A 17,050-nucleotide genomic window follows, 5' to 3' on the forward strand; every position below is an offset into this window, starting at 1 on the left:
GTCATTTGACTGAACACATCTGTGCTGGCATCCACCCAGAGCCGGACTGCAGCTATTACCGGTTTACACCTGCTGAACCATGGCCATAAATGCGGATGGGAATAAACCTAAATTGGCCTTTTAGATATGGTTGAAAAGTTGTAATGTTGCAGTGTTTTATAGCGGTGTCAGGAAGGTGTGAACTTTTCCGCCTTTAAGGCCTAAGAACCTGCCACGAAATTCCACTCCACTCAAATGACTCACTTAGAGGTTGGTTATTAATATCTGTTTGCCGTTTTGCAGCCCCGATGACTTAATCGGCTGACGTGAAGTAGATAAGATTATATTTGTACCGCAGCTGGGAATGGTCGAGGTTTAATTGTGTTGGTAAACAGAGCCCAGCGGCTGCTTTGGAATCTCTGCCGATGCCTTGGAATTATTCCTCAGCAGTTTGGAACGTGACTCTTACATCTTCCACTGAAATGAAAATTGCTTCCTGGCAGAGCAGAGGCCTCGGTGCTGGAACTGGAGGTGTGGTATTACTTTAATACTCCAAAGAATCTGTCATTTACAGTGGAGGAGGAAACCGGGGTAAATTTCTGCAAAATCAAATGCAATCTCCTCACTGCTAAGTGCTCGTGTGTTTTAGGAGAGACGTTGCTAATTGCTAAATATCTAGAAGTCCCCTTGGTTGGTCCTCAGGAGCCCCAAGGGTCAGTAAGCCAGGCTGCTGAGAGCAGTTGCCAGGTCACTGAGAAAAAGATCTCCTTTGGCTCCTGGGGTTCTCCGACGTTTGTGGAAGCAGCAACATTTATGTTGGATCCAACAGGTTCACTGGGGACTGGAATAAAAACATTTCCCTCACTGTGGGAAAATCCTGAACAATGTTTCAGACTTTCAGGATGACAAAAGAGATTGGCATTGCAGCCAGAATGGAAGTGCTGGCCATGACACCATCTCTGCCCCCGAGGGAGTAAGCTTTTGTTAGTTTCACTCTAGCCATGTGAATGTATGGCTACCATATTTTACCCCTAATAAGCATCAATGCCTCTGTGCTGAACCCTTAAAATCTGGTTTCTATGGAAAGACCCTGTTTCTTTATTACCCCTTCCTCTCTATCAGAGGCCACCAGCTCTCACTATTTTCCTGACTATGAGATGAGCTTATCTAGTTTGTAAGTAAGGATCCAATCTTCCACTTGGTTCATACCAGCCAAGTTCATTTCTCTGAGCTTTAGTCTTTGTTGTTTGTTTTTACTTTTCCAGTGAATACCTGAGGCAGATCCAAGCCATTGCTAATCATCATCATCTCATCCCATCCCACATTTACTGGGCCTATGAGAAAAATCTATGCAATGAACACTATGTAACACATCCGATTTTAGGAGATTTACTTGCATTAATGCTTTAAGTCTTCATAACAGCCCTATGAGCAAGGTGATATTATTGTCACTCCCATTTCACAGATGAGGAAACTAAGGCAAAAAGAGATCAAGAAACTTGCCTAAGATCACACTATGAGTAAAGGAAGGAGACAAGATTCATGGCAGGCAGTCTGGGCCAAAAAAAAAACAACCCGCAAACACCTATGTTTCTAACCATTAGACTACACAGCCACTTAGCATTAGAAAGAGTTTCTCAAGCCATGGGTTTGAAATAGCAAGCTGAGATCTTGCTGGAAGAGTTGCGTGGGTTGAAACTCTTTTTGCACCCATACCCCTTATTGGTAGATATTTAGGTTGTCCCAGTTTTTCCAATGTTTTAATAACATCTTTTCCATCTCCTTGGGCACACATGGACATATTTAGAAGTGGATTTGCACAATTATAGGTCATGCACACTTGAATTTTTACTAGGTGTTGCCACTCACCCTCTAAATGGTCAAACCAATTTACACACCTACCAGCAGTGTATGGCAGGAGCTGTTTCCCATACCCTTGCCAAGAGTTTGATATTATCAAAGTCTTCTAGTTTTGCCAATCCAAATGTATTTTTCAAGGTTGAGATTTTCAGCTGTTTGTGAAACTAAACCTTCAGACTTGCTATTTGTGAAGTTAAGCCTCTGTCTCTCAGCCGCCACCATCCTCACTCCCACCTTGGCATCCAGATAAATAAAGAAGCTCTAGGTTCTTTCAGATACTAGTCAAGACACAAAATCTTTTCTCCTCTGGTTGTATAGATCCAATATCAGAATAACTAGTTGTACTGCAGCATTTTTCAGCCTCAAAACTTCACAAATAGCATGTTGATAGGAAACAGTGTGATAATTAAGTGTACAGGCTCTGGGCTTAGACTGCCTGGGGTCAGATTATGTAGCTTACCACTTCCTACCTGTAAGGCCTTGCTAAGTGATCCTTCCTATGTCTCAGTTTTCTCATCTGTAAAATGGGAATGCTTGTAACACCATCCTCGTAAAGTTGTTGCGAAGACTAACATTTAAATAAAATATGCATAGCACTGAGAAAGCTGCCCGGTTTATAGTAAATGTTGTTTTGTCCATTATAAACTCTATCTAACAACTGGACCTAACGGGCTAGTGAACAGAGAATATATTATTCTCTCTTGTTTGAGAGAGAGTAATATATTCTCTGTTCACTAGCCTATTAAAAGCATCTTTTTTAAGATTATAGCGTTTGAAATGGTAGGAACTGTTATGGTTATTGAGCCCAACCCTTTCTAATAGCCACGAGCCACTTGCCATCAAGGGCCATGCCTTTTTCCATTCCCCAGCGCCCAACCCAGTGCTTGGTACCTAGTGGGTGTTTAGTAAATGATAGCTAAACGGATGGACAGACAGACAGACACACCATGGTTCATTGGCCTCAATAGGCAAAATCTGTACTTGTTCAAAATGCAAATGCCCAGGCCCCAAGCTAGACTCACTGGATCAGAATCTCTTGGGTGGGGCCCTGGAATCTGCATTTTGACCGGCTTCCCCCATAATTCTGACATACTAAAGCTTTGGGTGTAAGACAGGAGATAATCCCGGCTCTAGAGAAAATTATTTCCAGCTCCTGGTACGATTCCTTCCACATAGTTGGTATTTGATAAATATTGTTGATGAATGAATTAAACGTCTCAGGTGGTAATTAGAGCATTTTCTCGCTCACGTGAAAATCTCTAGAGCTCCCAGAGATGGAGGCTCTTTAGACCCTTTCCACCACGATTCCTGTGGTGTGGGTCTCAAAGTCCACATCCCGATGCCATGCTGGGCTCACAGGAGGAAGAGGCCAAGGTCCCCTGTGGCAATCTTACCTCCCCTACTGCTCCTCCAGCTAGCCTGAGGCCACCTGCTGTCACCCAACACCCTGAAATGACTTCCTGCAAATACCTGGGACCTCCAAATTTCACGGGTACCATTAAGCAGGCTCTAGGGTAAATCGTTTTGAGCCCAAGGTCAAGCGCATCACAGCAGCCGCTCCATCACTTCCCCTGTCCTCCCCAGACCTCTTCGACTGCAGACCATGGTCTGCCTGGACCTCCTCCCGCCTTGCCAGCATCCCCCACTGACAATCACTTTCTCCCTGCACTGAAGGACCTCCGGTCTCTGGCTTGGTTTTCATCCCTGCCATCACTCCTGCTGCCCCTTCACCATATCCAGCCTGAACCAACACTCCCAGCTGCCCCCCAGACCCTGCCTTATTTGGGGGATTTGGGGCTCCCGAGGACTGAGTCCCAGTGTAGGTCATTCCAATGAAAGGAGCAGAGTCCTTAGAACTATAAAGTGCTCAAGACACATTTGAGGATGGATGTTGGCTGGGCTGCATTAATTTTTTTGAAATCACGATTTTGCTTAATAAGCATTATTTCCAGTGTTGGAAGAAGCGGTCCTCTCTTGAAGGTGCTTTTAACATATTCAGGATCTCTGGACTGTGTTCAAATGAATATCAAATGGATGTTTTCAGCGAGAGCTGATGTTTGTGGAGCCCTTTCCAGCGCCAGGCGGAGCGGGGGGCGTTGAGGGTGTGTTGACTCCACTGGTTCTTTGCAACCATCCCAGAGGTTCGATATGGATACCAAACCCATTTTACAGAGGAGGAAACTAAGCCAGAGAGTGATGCAATCATTGCTCAGGGTAAGATAGCTAATAGGGAGCAGAGCTGGGTTCAAACCTACACATCTGGCTCCACGCACCACAGGTGACGGTGGAGGCTGTCGCATCCTCGCATGCCCTCATTCCCTTCTTTCCAAGGTAAACATGCCCAGGGCAGCAGAGACATAAACAGGGCTGTCCTTGTTGGGAAGGGAGGCCAGACCGGTTGGACTGGCCCAGGTAGAAAAATCCCTCAGCCGGTCCCCACGGTGACGGTGACGACTACAGGGACAGCAGATCGCCTCATGGAGAGGTTATTTCAGGCCCGCAGCCACCCTTCCTCCAGGCTTGATCTGTGTCGCAGCTCCCCTTACGGGCCTCCAGCACTGGGGTGGTCACCTCCTCCCCACTCAGTCCCCAGATTGAGCTGCGCACGCCGGCGTCCGGCGAGACTTCTTCTCCCCATGTGGCAGCTGGGATGTACAGTCCCAGCACATGAAAGCAGGGGGCCCGACAAAGGGAAAGTGAAATTTCCCTTGAGCTATTTGCCCTGGCTGACTAACCCAAACCTTCCTTCATAGGATGAAGAACAGCTCTGATGTTCTGATATTCAAAGCATCAAACGCGGATCCCCTCAGCTGAGCGGTGACACACAGCTGCTTGTCAGAGAGGCCTCGGGAGTTCCCACCTGCACCGTTTCCAAAGCCCAGACCCCCTGACTCCACCCTGCGTCATTAGCAGCCAAGATGCCACGCGTCAGACAAGGGCTACCTGGGCCACATTCGTCCCTCCTCCTCTGTCCACGGTGTCACCCTCTGACCCCCGCCTCTAACGGGGACACAGACTCTGGCCTTTCCTAACACCCCCTGCACTGGCCGTGAAGTTCAAAGGCCATGGAAGGAGAGCTTGGAGAAATACAGATCAGCTTCCAGAAGGCTGGGTAACACAGTTTCTAGAAAAAAAAAAAAAATCTCGACAGTTTCATCTTTTTTATTTTCTGAGGGCAAAAATGATCCATGTTCACTGTTGACATTTCAACAATTCAGAAAAGCATAAAGAGGAAAGTCGTCATGGCTGCAGAGCCCACCGTGGAGAGAGTCCCACCATTACCTTCTGTTGACAGCGGTTGGCTTAAACAGCCGAGAAGCCTGATGCAAACACTTATCCTAACTTGTACCCCCCTCTTTATGTGGCCCTGTGACCTGCTGTCCCCTCCCAAGGATCGTGGCCACCTTGCCCTCTTAGAGACTTCTTAAAGCCTCTCTCCTAATAAGCCATCAATTCGGAACCTCTTCCAATACTTCCCTTAAAATACAAGAGCATCGCTGGTGACAGTACTGAGCACACTTGAAACTCTGCTTTTAAGTGAAATTGAACACTGAAAAGATGGCTGGCAACCAACTTCAGACAGCCCCGAGCAGCTTTGTGAGACAAGAGCCTCTCTCCACAGTTTGTATAAAGCAAAAGCATGACCCCTACCCTCCTTTGTTTTTAGAAATTAATAAAGCTTTTCTAACACGCTGCTTGCCATCCCTAATAGCGAACAGTCAAATCACGGCTTTTATTCCCAGCTCACCACGTCCAGTAAATAGAAGCTTACGGGATAGACGGGGGAATGATAAGCAATTCCCATCGTAGCGAATTCTTAATATATAAATTCATCCGGCAGCAGTTTAGTATCAACTGGCAAAACCAGGAACAATGGGAAGCAGCCAGGCCTGGCTCTGATGAGGTCAACCATCAAGGTTATCTATATTCAATTACTGGTATCTACAAACTTGCATAGCTGTCAGCTGGTCAGAGCCCAAATGAAAACTCACCATGCACTCAGAAAGCAAATATAGTTTCTGAGGAGAGCCTCAAATTAGCTCTGTGAGTGACTTGGCTTCAAACGCCCAGGAGCCATCATCAGCCTTTGGGGACGTTCTGCCGGCAGCGTCTCAATGTCTAAATTTGGGTGTCATCTTATAAATCTCTGTTCCCGAAGTAGGAAAGGACTGGAATTGCTCCTTAACCCTGGGCAACGATAAATTATCTCACTTAACAATAGATAAACTTCAGACACTTTTCCTGTACCAGGGACCTATTGTGAGGTAACTGCTAATCGCCAGCATCTCTCCTCCCCCACCAGCCCCACTAAAGACCAGTCGGTGGTGAGGAGACACAATGATTTGTCTTGCAGCTCCTCCTCCGGAACCATATATCATGTGTGGAAACAAAGCTCCGCAACAACAGATATGTATCTGTTTCCTTTATCTGAGTTCCTCTTCCCATCAGGGGCGATGCGAGGGGAACACGTTTCCAGTGTGACACTTCCATAGCCTGGAAAGGAGGACCATCCCCCTCCCAGACCCGGCTGGAGTTGGGGTAAAGGCCTGGTTCTCTGGGAGGAGAAAAGGCATGTTCTCTGGAAAAGAGGGCTTTCTGTTCACAGCCACTTCTGCCATGGCTTAAATCACACCTTAAATCAGTTCTTCCCGGCAGGTGCTTTTCAAACCCAGGCTTCATTTTTAGGTCTCCATGGAGATTTACTGACTAGGCAAGTCAGGGTTAATCAATGCCTAGGTAATTTCTAGATTAGCCTGGGGAGGCCGTAAATCGTGGGCCTGTTAAGAACTAGATGTCTTTGATTTTATCCTGTGGCCAGGAGCATTTGGATTGTTGCTCTCCCCCTATCCGGCCCACGCTTGGTCCAGTATCTGCCATTTTCTTGATGTTGGTGATTCCCTTTCCAGTAGCCCTATTCTGATCCCCTCCTGAGGCTGATATGCCAGCCATGCCCACATGACCACCATGTGAGCTGCAAAATTCAGGACGGTACATTCATAAGTGGAATCTGTCTAGACGAATAAGACCAGGCTTTGGGACAGAGGTAAAAATATGATTACTTTCATTAGAAACTACTTGACACGGGCTCATATAGGGAGGAAAAGGCCAGATGGAGCAATGCCAGTCCTGACTCTTAATCAGGCCAGGACATGACATGCTCCCACCTCCAACTTGGGCCCCTGGACACACTTAGACAGAGCCAGCATATGTACAGCTGTGCAGGTTGTGTACTGCACAAGAGCTCAGATCTCAGGGGATGCCATTCACATATTCTTTGTAGATTTCTATATTTGTCATGACAATTTTCTGGCAGATGACAATAATGTGTTTTGTTTAAGCAAATCAGTACAATTTTTGATAGCTAGAAGTATCTTGAGAAAGGCAACCTGTCTTTAATTGGCACAAGGCACCATGAGGGATAGTGGCAGTCCTGCCTCAAGGGACACACTTCTTATCCCTGAAACCCACATGGCCACTTATTTCGTGGCTCTCTTTCTACATGTCAGGGAGGAAATTTGTTATAATGAGATGATCTGTTCATGGGTCTGTCTCCTCCCATGAGGATCTCCTTGTCCATCCTTGTAACCTCAGCACAGAGCCCAGTGCCTGGCTCATGAAAGTGCCCAATACTTGCTTGTTGAAAGAATGAATGAATGAAATTCTATATCCTTCAACCCATATACAATGTCTACCACATAGCAGTTTAAAAATGAATTTTTTTGAACCACACTGATTCCATCTAGGTTTTGGAAACCTCTTTATTTGCCAAATAGAGCGTGAGGATATTAAAAATGGAGGAACATTTTGATTTTTCTCTTACAACCTGATGCTAAGAGGTTATCCAAAGGAGATGTTTCAAGGGTCAGTGGGGAAGGAGGAGACAGCCACAACCCAGGGGATGGTGGTGATAGACTATGGACAAACATTTCCTAGTCCTGTCTTAGGATACTGGCACACATTTTCTTAAAGCATGGGAAGTGTGTTAGGGAGCAGAAATGACACACTTTACAAGTGGTAAACTCAGTGACCGTGCTGAAACTCCACGCTGAGGATTTTAAGATCAACTCCCCTCAGACAGTCGACATGGAATTCCTATCAGGGACAGACAACCCCAATGCCTGCTTCTTCTCCTGTCTGGGAAGTACCAAGTCCTGTGACCACCAGGCACTTCCGTCCCCTTTGAATGTCCCCTTTGGAAACCCTGGGAGCACTCGGCTACATTTCTCATGGGGTATGGAACATTTGTGATCATGACCATGGAGTCAGCCATAGAGGCAGGATAATTGGGCAATGTTAAAACATAATTATTACTGTATTAGTGCTTTATTTGGTGATTATGAAACAAATGATTGTTCGTAGTGAAAACTAATTCAAAAAAGAACAGAACACTGTAAAGAAGGGAACTACTTGTAATCCTACCTTGCCCCCATCAGAGATTAACATACTGATAAGTTGGTCCCTGTCCCTTCATAGTCTTTCTGTGGAATTTGTCTATGGACACCTCTGTTCCCTTATGCATTATCCATTAAGATAGTAAAAAAAAAAAAAAAATCCATACCATAGTACTGTTTATGTAATATGCTTTTTAAATTTAATAATATATCGTAAACAATTTTCTTGTCAATACTTTTACCTTATTTTTTAAAATTCCTGAATAGTACTTAGTTATATGAATGAAAGGTCATGCATTTAACCAACCGTGATGGATGGGCATTTAAGTTATTCAATAGATTGAATGTTTATGTCCCTCTCAAATTCATATGTTGAAATCTTAACTCCCCATGTGATTGTATTAGGAGACTGGGTCTTTGGGGAGGTGATTAGGTCATCAGGGTGGAGCCCTCATGAATGAGATTAGTGTCCTTATAAAGGAGACCTCAGGGAGCTCCCTTATCCCTTCCACCATGTGAAGACACAGTGAGAAGATGGTCATCTATGAACCAGCAAGCAGACCCTCACCAGACACTGAATCCTCCCTCTTCTTGATCTTAGACTTCCCAGCTGTCAGAAATTGTAAGAAATTGGTGTTTAAGCCACCCAGTTTATGGTATGAAATGGTATTTTTTATTATAGCAGCCTAAAAAGACTAAGGAACCTTGTTTTCCTCTTTTTGTTGTTTTTTATTATACACAATGCTGTGATGAAATTCTCTATATGCATATCTTTGAGCATTTGTCTGCTTATGGAATTTACTTTTAATAGGAAAAAATAAAATCTGCTCTCCAGGGATGGAAATACAGAAACAACATAAGTGGAAGCCCATTTAGTCAATCAAGTCACATGTATTAAGCCCCCTTCCAGGAGCCAGTCACCGTGATGAGGATACTGTGGTAAGGTAGACATGAGTCTTGCCTCTAAGAGCTCACCATCTAGTTGGGAAGGAAAAGAATAAACAAACACAGTACATAGTGGTCGGTAGAACTACTATCAGTAGCGTGGAACTACTGATATGGGCACCCAGAGAGGGGAGTGGAAACTAATCCTGTTCCATGGCAAAAGAAATAGTTGAGCCAGACCCTGAAGAATGGGTAGGTGTTTGCCAGGTCAATAAGGGAGCTGTTGAGAAAGAGATTTCTAAGAAGAGGGAACAGCATTGGCCAGACACGGAGTCCTGACACACTAGCATGGGTGCTGACAAAACCATAGTGGTGAAGAATCAAACTTTCCATGCTTTAACCACATCTTTGTAATTACTGCCTGGGAGGCCCTAGCACATGTTACCTCAGCTTTGAGAACTTTCGTTTTCATGTGTACAATGGACGTACAATGGTGTCAGCTCACAGGTACAGGGCGGTTAAGGGCTCAGATGCTGATTGCCAGACTGCCCGGTTCACATCCTGACAACGCCAAATTCTAGCTGAGTGTCTTTGGATGATTTCCTTAACCTCTTTATGCCTCATTTTCTCATTTACAGAATGAGATCATAATGGTTCCTACTCATAGCTGTCGTGAAGATCAACCTGATGAATACATTTAAAGCATTTAGGGCAGTGCCTGACATGGTTATTATTTTGGTGGGGATAGAAAAATTGGTTACTGAATGCCTACTCTGATTCAGCTTCTAAGTTAAATGCTGATAAGTCCATGATGCCCAGAAAAGATAAAATTCTTGCCTTCATGGGGCTTAGATTCTAGTGAGAGAGGTAGATCCCCCCCACAAATAGAAAAGAGTAAATAATTGTGAGCTGTGATCATTATTACAAAGGAAACAAGTGAGGGATTGAGACAGACATGGGGGATCCACCTGAGACAGGAGGTCAAAGATGACCCCTCTAAGACCTGAAGGAAGGGAAGGAATGAGCTGTGAGAAGAGTGACGGTGTGGGGAAGATGGAGAGAACACTGGGGCAGGAAGAACAACATTTACATCACCCAGAGGCAGGAGAGCACTTCGGTAATTCAAAGAGTGGGAAAAGCCAGGGTGACAGGTGGAGAAGTTGGCAGAAAGGTGTTTGAAATAAGGCCAGTGACCCAGGCAGAGGCCGGGTACCCCAGCCATATGCTGTGTTCCAGTTGGGGTTCTATCCAAGTGCAATGGAAGGTACTGAAGGATAATGTAAAGCAGGGCAGAGTCATGATCTGACTTATGTGTTAAGATTATGCTGAATGTTGGGTAGAGAACGGGGTGGGGAGAGTGTATCAGTTACCTAGCGCTACCATTTTGCTGTGTAACAAACTACTCTCCAACTTAGTGCCTTAAAACAATGTTATTTTTGTGGGGGATGAAATATGATTTATCTAGGCTGATCTTGCCTGGACTTGACCATTCAAATGCAATCAACTGGCAGATTGGCTGGGGCTGGCTGATCTCAGGATGGCTTTGGCTGTGATGACTTATCTCTGTGGATAAAGGTAAGATTGGGATAATGGCATTTCTGATGAATGAAAGGTTTTCACGAACAATTCAGTCACAGAACTAAAGAATCTAGAGGATGAAAGGAAGAGAGGGAGGGAGGGAGGGAGGGAGGAAGGGAGGGAGGAAGGAAAGTCAAAGCCTCCCTTGAGATAGAAAATCGCATTAGGAACAAAAAAGCTAAGAATTCACAATATTTCATCAAAGACATAGCACAGTATCTTCTGTTCACTGAATGCCTGCTATGTGGCAAGTGTTCTACAGACATGAGCTCATTTTAACTCATTTGTACCTTATCAAAACCCTCTCGGTCTGATGACAATACTAATAAGGAGGACACAGTGGCAGACAGGAGTTCAAACCCATGACTGTCAAACTCAAAAGCATACTCCCGCCTCATGGGTAGGGTGGTGGTTGTCATGATATTAATGTTAGTGATATTAGTGATGGTGGTGGTAGTGATGGTGGTGATAATGGTAATGGCAATGGTGGTGGTGGTCATAGTGGTGCAGTGGTACCAGTTATGGTATTGGTAATAGTGGTGGTGGTGATGGTGATGAAGGTGGTGGTGATGGTGGTGGTGGTCATTGGTGATGGTGATGGTGATGGTGGTCATAGTGGTGCATTGGTACCAGTGATGGTATTGGCAATAGTAGTGGTGGTGATGGTGATGAAGGTGGTGGTGGTGGTTGGTGATGGTGATGGTGGTGATGGTGGTGATGGTGGTGGTCATAGTGGTGATGATGGTAGTGGTGGTGGTCATAGTGGTGCAGTGGTACCAGTGGTGGTATTGGTAATAATGGTGGTGGTGATGGCAATGGTGGTGGTGGTGGTGATGGTGGTGATGGTGGTGGTGATGGCAGTAGTGGAGGAGGATGGAGGTGAAGACTGAATAAAATGCAAGAGGTTAGCTCTACTAAAAGACATACCAGGGAACTGCCATGAAACATAAGCATTTGGACCCAGGAAGACACTAGGAAACTTGCAGCATATGTTGTGTCTGTAAATCATGATTAGGACCAGGGCAAGGCCAGAGTAAAGCCCAAGAAAATCACCCTGGCTCCGGGGCTCTGGCTGACATCATCTTTGTTGATTGCTCTTTCTCTACTCTGAAGAAGAACCAGCTCACTTTCTGCCCCACCCAGTAAAATGGCTCAGTAAACATAATTACTTGTACCATCTAATCAATAGTGGATTGCTCCTGGCCCCTGCTTGTTCAATATCAGTGTCTGAGTTCACAGAATCTTGATACTTCCCTCAAGATGCCAATTTCTGCTTAATGTTAGATAAACCACATCTATCAACCCCATGCACTAATGAGATTTTATTGTGTCATTAATAATGCATATCTTAAAAAATACGTTTTCGACTCATATAACATGAAATATGAGGTTGCAAATATTTGACACTTCCTAGTTATAGAACTCCCAAATGCCAGTTGAACAACTCAAATCAATGTTGTGTTAAGCAAGCTCAGAAAGCGATTATAGAATTTGAGAGACAACCAACGGCTAGGCAAAGAGAAGCTGTTTTTCCATTGATTTCTCTTTTCTTAAAAAAATTTATTTTATTGAAGTATAGTTAATTTACAATGTTGTGTTAATTTCTGCTATGCAGCAAAGTGATTCAGTTATATATATGTACACATTGTTTTTCATATTCTTTTCCATTATGGTTTATCACAGGATACTGAATATAGTTCCCTGTGCTATACAGTGGGACCTTGTCATTTATCCATCCTATATATAATAGTTTGCATCTGCTAATCCCAAACTCCCAATCCGTCCTTCCGCCACCCGCCTCCCCCTTGGCAACCACAAGTCTGTTCTCTATGTCTGTGAGTCTGTTTCTGTTTCATAGATAAGTTCATTTGTGCAATATTTTAGATTCCACATCCACTGATTTTTCTAAAAGAGAAAGAATTAAAAAGCAGTCTTCAGTCATATTAAGAGGCCTTTTAGCCTCTTGTAACTGGTAGCATTTGTCATCCCCAGAGGAGGTTAGTTCTTTGCTCTGAATTTGGGTCACGAGTTCCAAAGGAACACGGGGTTCTGAGGTCTCCGGGATGCTCTAACATATGAAAACCAGGGCTCAGACTTCTCCATGAAGAGGAAGCAAGGCACACCCTTCTCATTAGAAACACATTGTTGATAGCACATGGCTGGGATGCCTGCTGGTGAAGTTCATCTGTGCATAGAATAAACATTGGGCAAGCAGCTTGATTCTGAGTGAGGCAGTCTCCACGTCCAATCCCAGAAGGGAAAACCCCGGGGATGTCACTGGACCATAAAACAAAAACAGCTGCAAGGAAAAGTAGGACACAAGGAGAAGTGCCATGGAGTAATTAACACCCCCAGTTTTCTTGATCAGGAAAATCACATTTATTTTAATTGCCTCACTGTTGTGTTCATTGTATAAAGAATTCGGCTCACTCTTCTTGATTCCCTTGTTAGAAATACTCTCTCATTTTGGGACAAGGTGATACATCTTCCTGGGATTCGTGGCTCTTAATGAATGACAGACAGAGTCTTCACGAGGAGAGGTTGTCTGTAAACATTTTGTGAGTAATTCACCATAATATTCTACTCTATAGTTCGCTAATTATTTCATTAGTGATATAATAAAGAGCGAGTTTCTGAAGCAGAGGGAATCTGTAAATCGGGGTGCCCCATATACTAAGAGAGTGGGAGCATCTGTTCTGGGCGAGCATGAATGGATTTGGGGTTCTCACGCACAGGATGATTTGTACTCAGGCAGGTAGCTCTGTGTGTCCCAATATTAGGGCTGACTGTTCAGACCTGTGAGTTTATGTGCAGCTAAAGGTCTAGGGGAGTATATACATGCACGTATACACACGGAGTATTCAAACATCTCGGATCCACAGCTAGTTCCACACCACTTTATACACGGTTGTGGACAGAAGAGTGAGTGTCATCGCAAGAACTGTGACTGGGTGTGACGTGAGACATATATTCCATGGTTTCCCAATTCAGCCTTTGCTAGAAACTACAGTTATCTCTCTACAGAGATCAAACAGCTGTTCAGCTTCCACAGACAGGCCCCTCCATGTGAGCAAAGTCTGAATCGATCTCTTTTTTCTTTCCAATTTCATAATCATTTTCAGAGATTTGCTTAATATAACCTTGACTGGGCTCTAAGGGTCCTTCTATGTTTGAGTTGCTATGATTCTAGAATCTTCTCCCTTTTTTATTTTATTTTTTTGATAAACATTGCATTTTTTTTAATTCCCAAAGGGTGGTCCAGCCTCCACCCTCTTCTCCTGAAGGGTTATGACCTTCTTTATCTTTTTCAAAGTCTTTTTTTTTTTCTACTGACTATTTCATTGATTCTAGAAACATCGGTTGCAGCCTGGTAGCTATCATTTCAAACAAGAGCCATTCTTCCTGAGACGTGGCAGAAAAGAGAACAGTGTGTGTAAGCCGCTAATTTTGTGTAACAAAGGAGAGACACAAGACCATGTGTTTGTGTTTATATTTGCAGAAAGGAAACCTTCGGGGTGGTGTGATCATTAAGGAGGGGTGTTGAGCAAGACTTTTCACCAAATATTTTGTATGTTTGGATTTTTGAGTTATGGGGCTATTCAAACAATTAATGATTGTAAATTTAAGAACAAACAAACAAAAACTCATTGACTTGGGTTATTCAGTTGGCCTTTGAGGGTTGTTATGACCATACAGAATACTTTGTCAAAGACAGGCAAAATTTTTAAAAATGAGTCAGTACATTCGGTGTTCTTCTCAACTCACGAATTAACTGGGGGACTTGACAGTGACGGGTTGGCTTAGACCTGGGTAGACAAAGCCTGAGACAAACCCACAAGAGATCGTCTGGGACAATATTCTGTAAGTATGCAGGCGGGTGGGAGAAGGTGTAGTGTGTGTGGAGAAAACTACAGGATGCCTGATTCTGAAAATAGCACTTAGGACTGAAAATTGGGGGAACTGAGGCAAGGCACTGAGAGGGCAGATTTTCAAGGGGTATCAATTTTCTCGTTACCCTCAATTGTGATAAAATATTTCCAGAAGCTGGTATGGATCAGGAAGACACTCTTTCAACCAGAAGTCAAAGGTCGTCCATTCCACTCCTGAGCATCGAGGGCCACTGTCGCCGGTGTCCAGGAGAGGGTGCCCGCCAAAGGCATAATTTAGTTGAAATGATGGATCCTTCTGAACTCCAGCTATAGACCAAGCAGCCATTAACCAAAGACAGCCATCCCCTCTGCTCATTTGCTTTCCATCTATTTTTCCACACTCATCCAAAACACTACCCTCTAGCCTCCCATTTTTCTTCACGAATCCCACGTGGAAAAGACACCAGATTAGGGAAGGCATACAACCCGTGTTTTTCTTCCTTTCTTCTTTCTTAAAGCAAAGGTTCAAAAACATATCTCGGTCTAAAAACAGCGCCATTATTGATCCACTTTATTTTTGATGGCTGCAATAAACACCTGGGCAAGGAAGGGGGAGGTGGAGAAAGTAAAAACAAAACAGTGGATTCATTGGCCAGAGACAGTGTTTATGTGTAAGCGATACTAAAGCTAAGCCGGGTAACTCAATAGTAAAATGGGCAGGGTTTAGGGCTGTTGCCATTAAGAAAATAACACTAATACAAGACACATGTGGGTGCTGGCCAGGACACATCCCCAGAGCTCCTGCGCAGCCCGAACTGGGGATCAAGGCTGAGAGTTCAACTCCAGCTCACAACCTCTGCTGTGATCCCAGGTCAGAATCTGGTAAGGTAATTTTCTGCCAAAATGGGGGAGTCCATGTGTTCCCAATGACACATCAGGAGGTTTTGTTTTGATCTATTAGATCATGGAATCATTGACCTTTAAAGTTCTGAGATTTTTAAGTTTTGCCTGGTCCTTTCTCAAAGAAGTAACCCAGAGAGGTGAAGTAACTTACCCAAGTTCACACAGTGAATCTGTAGCAGAACCAAGACCAGCTCCTAGATATTAATAGCTGTTTTGCAATCAATGTGGCCAAGGAAATAAGTTGGACCACACATCACCTCTACTTAAACAACATACTTGGTCTGGGTATCACTCTAATTCTGAGAGGTTGTCATGATAGTATATGCTCATACATCAAAGCACTGTGCAATAAACCAAGAACATGAATAAAACAATAAAAGTATTAATGGAGATTCCGCAGCCTGCAATTGCTGCCTCCTTTCTGAAGTCTCCTCTCTTTTTATTTTGCTCATGTTTCGGGGTCTCAGCTTGAAGGTCACCAATGAGAGAGACTCTCCCTAACCTCCCAAACCCAAGTTGTCAACCCTCCGCCACTCATCTTCTAGCATCTTCCTTGTTTGTTTCTTTCACTGAAATTATCCTGTCTGTTCAGCTGTTTCCTTACTTCTTGTCTTTTTCTCTTTTTAGAATGTGAGATCCGTGAGGGCAGGGATTCCCATTTTGCTCAGTGCCATATTCCCAGTGCCTGGCCCACAGTAGATGTTCCATATATTTGTCTGCATGCATGACAAAATGCATGAATAAATTCCACTAAGTGGATGCAACTTTCCCATCCTTAAAACCTCCAGGCATCCATTCTAATACATGGAGGTTTTAATTAATAATTAATTAAATAATTAATAATTAAAATAATGTTAATTAAAATTAATTAATTTTAATAATTGATTAATAATCCTTTTAAATCTTATGGCACCTGTATTCTGCCTTGAAAGACCCACCCCACCCCATGTAGCCCCCTCTATCAGGTTGGAAGGCCTTTGAAGGCAGATATATTTATATTGTATCTGCAGCAGTGTTTAGGACCATGTCCTGATCATGTTGGTTCTAAAATTTAATTGAGACAGGCACATAGATCAAGAGCCTTTGGAGCCCATCCAGAAATAAAAGTCAATCCACCATTTCTGGACCATTGAGCTAAAGGAAGGCATGCATTTAAAGAGAGAGCTTCCATTGCAACTAATTAACATGTTTTGGTCTCTTCCTCTCTTCTGGACTTGAATCTGGGCACAGCCAAAACAGTGTTAAACAAACCTATCTGGACCGAGTTCTTGTTTGTGTTTCCTGAACAGCTTCTCCCAGCTGGCTTTATTTAAGTGATCATAGGATAAAATTTCATCACAACCTCCAGTGATATGATGAAAGATCGCTTCATTTCTCATCTCCAGGGCTGGTGCTCAGAGGTCCCTCAGTCCAAGCAGGGACATAAGACATTGGGGGAACCTTCATCCCAGCAGAAAGCCCCACCCGGAGGCAGCCAGAAGGCAGTGCTGACCAAGGCCACCAATGAAGAGCAGCGACCAGTGTCCTTGGAATCAGATGGATCTGAGTTCTAAGCACAGCTCTCTTATTTATAGGCTGGTTGAC

This window comes from Eubalaena glacialis, chromosome 18 (assembly GCF_028564815.1).
Source record: "Eubalaena glacialis isolate mEubGla1 chromosome 18, mEubGla1.1.hap2.+ XY, whole genome shotgun sequence".
Taxonomy (NCBI): Eukaryota; Metazoa; Chordata; class Mammalia; order Artiodactyla; family Balaenidae; genus Eubalaena; species Eubalaena glacialis.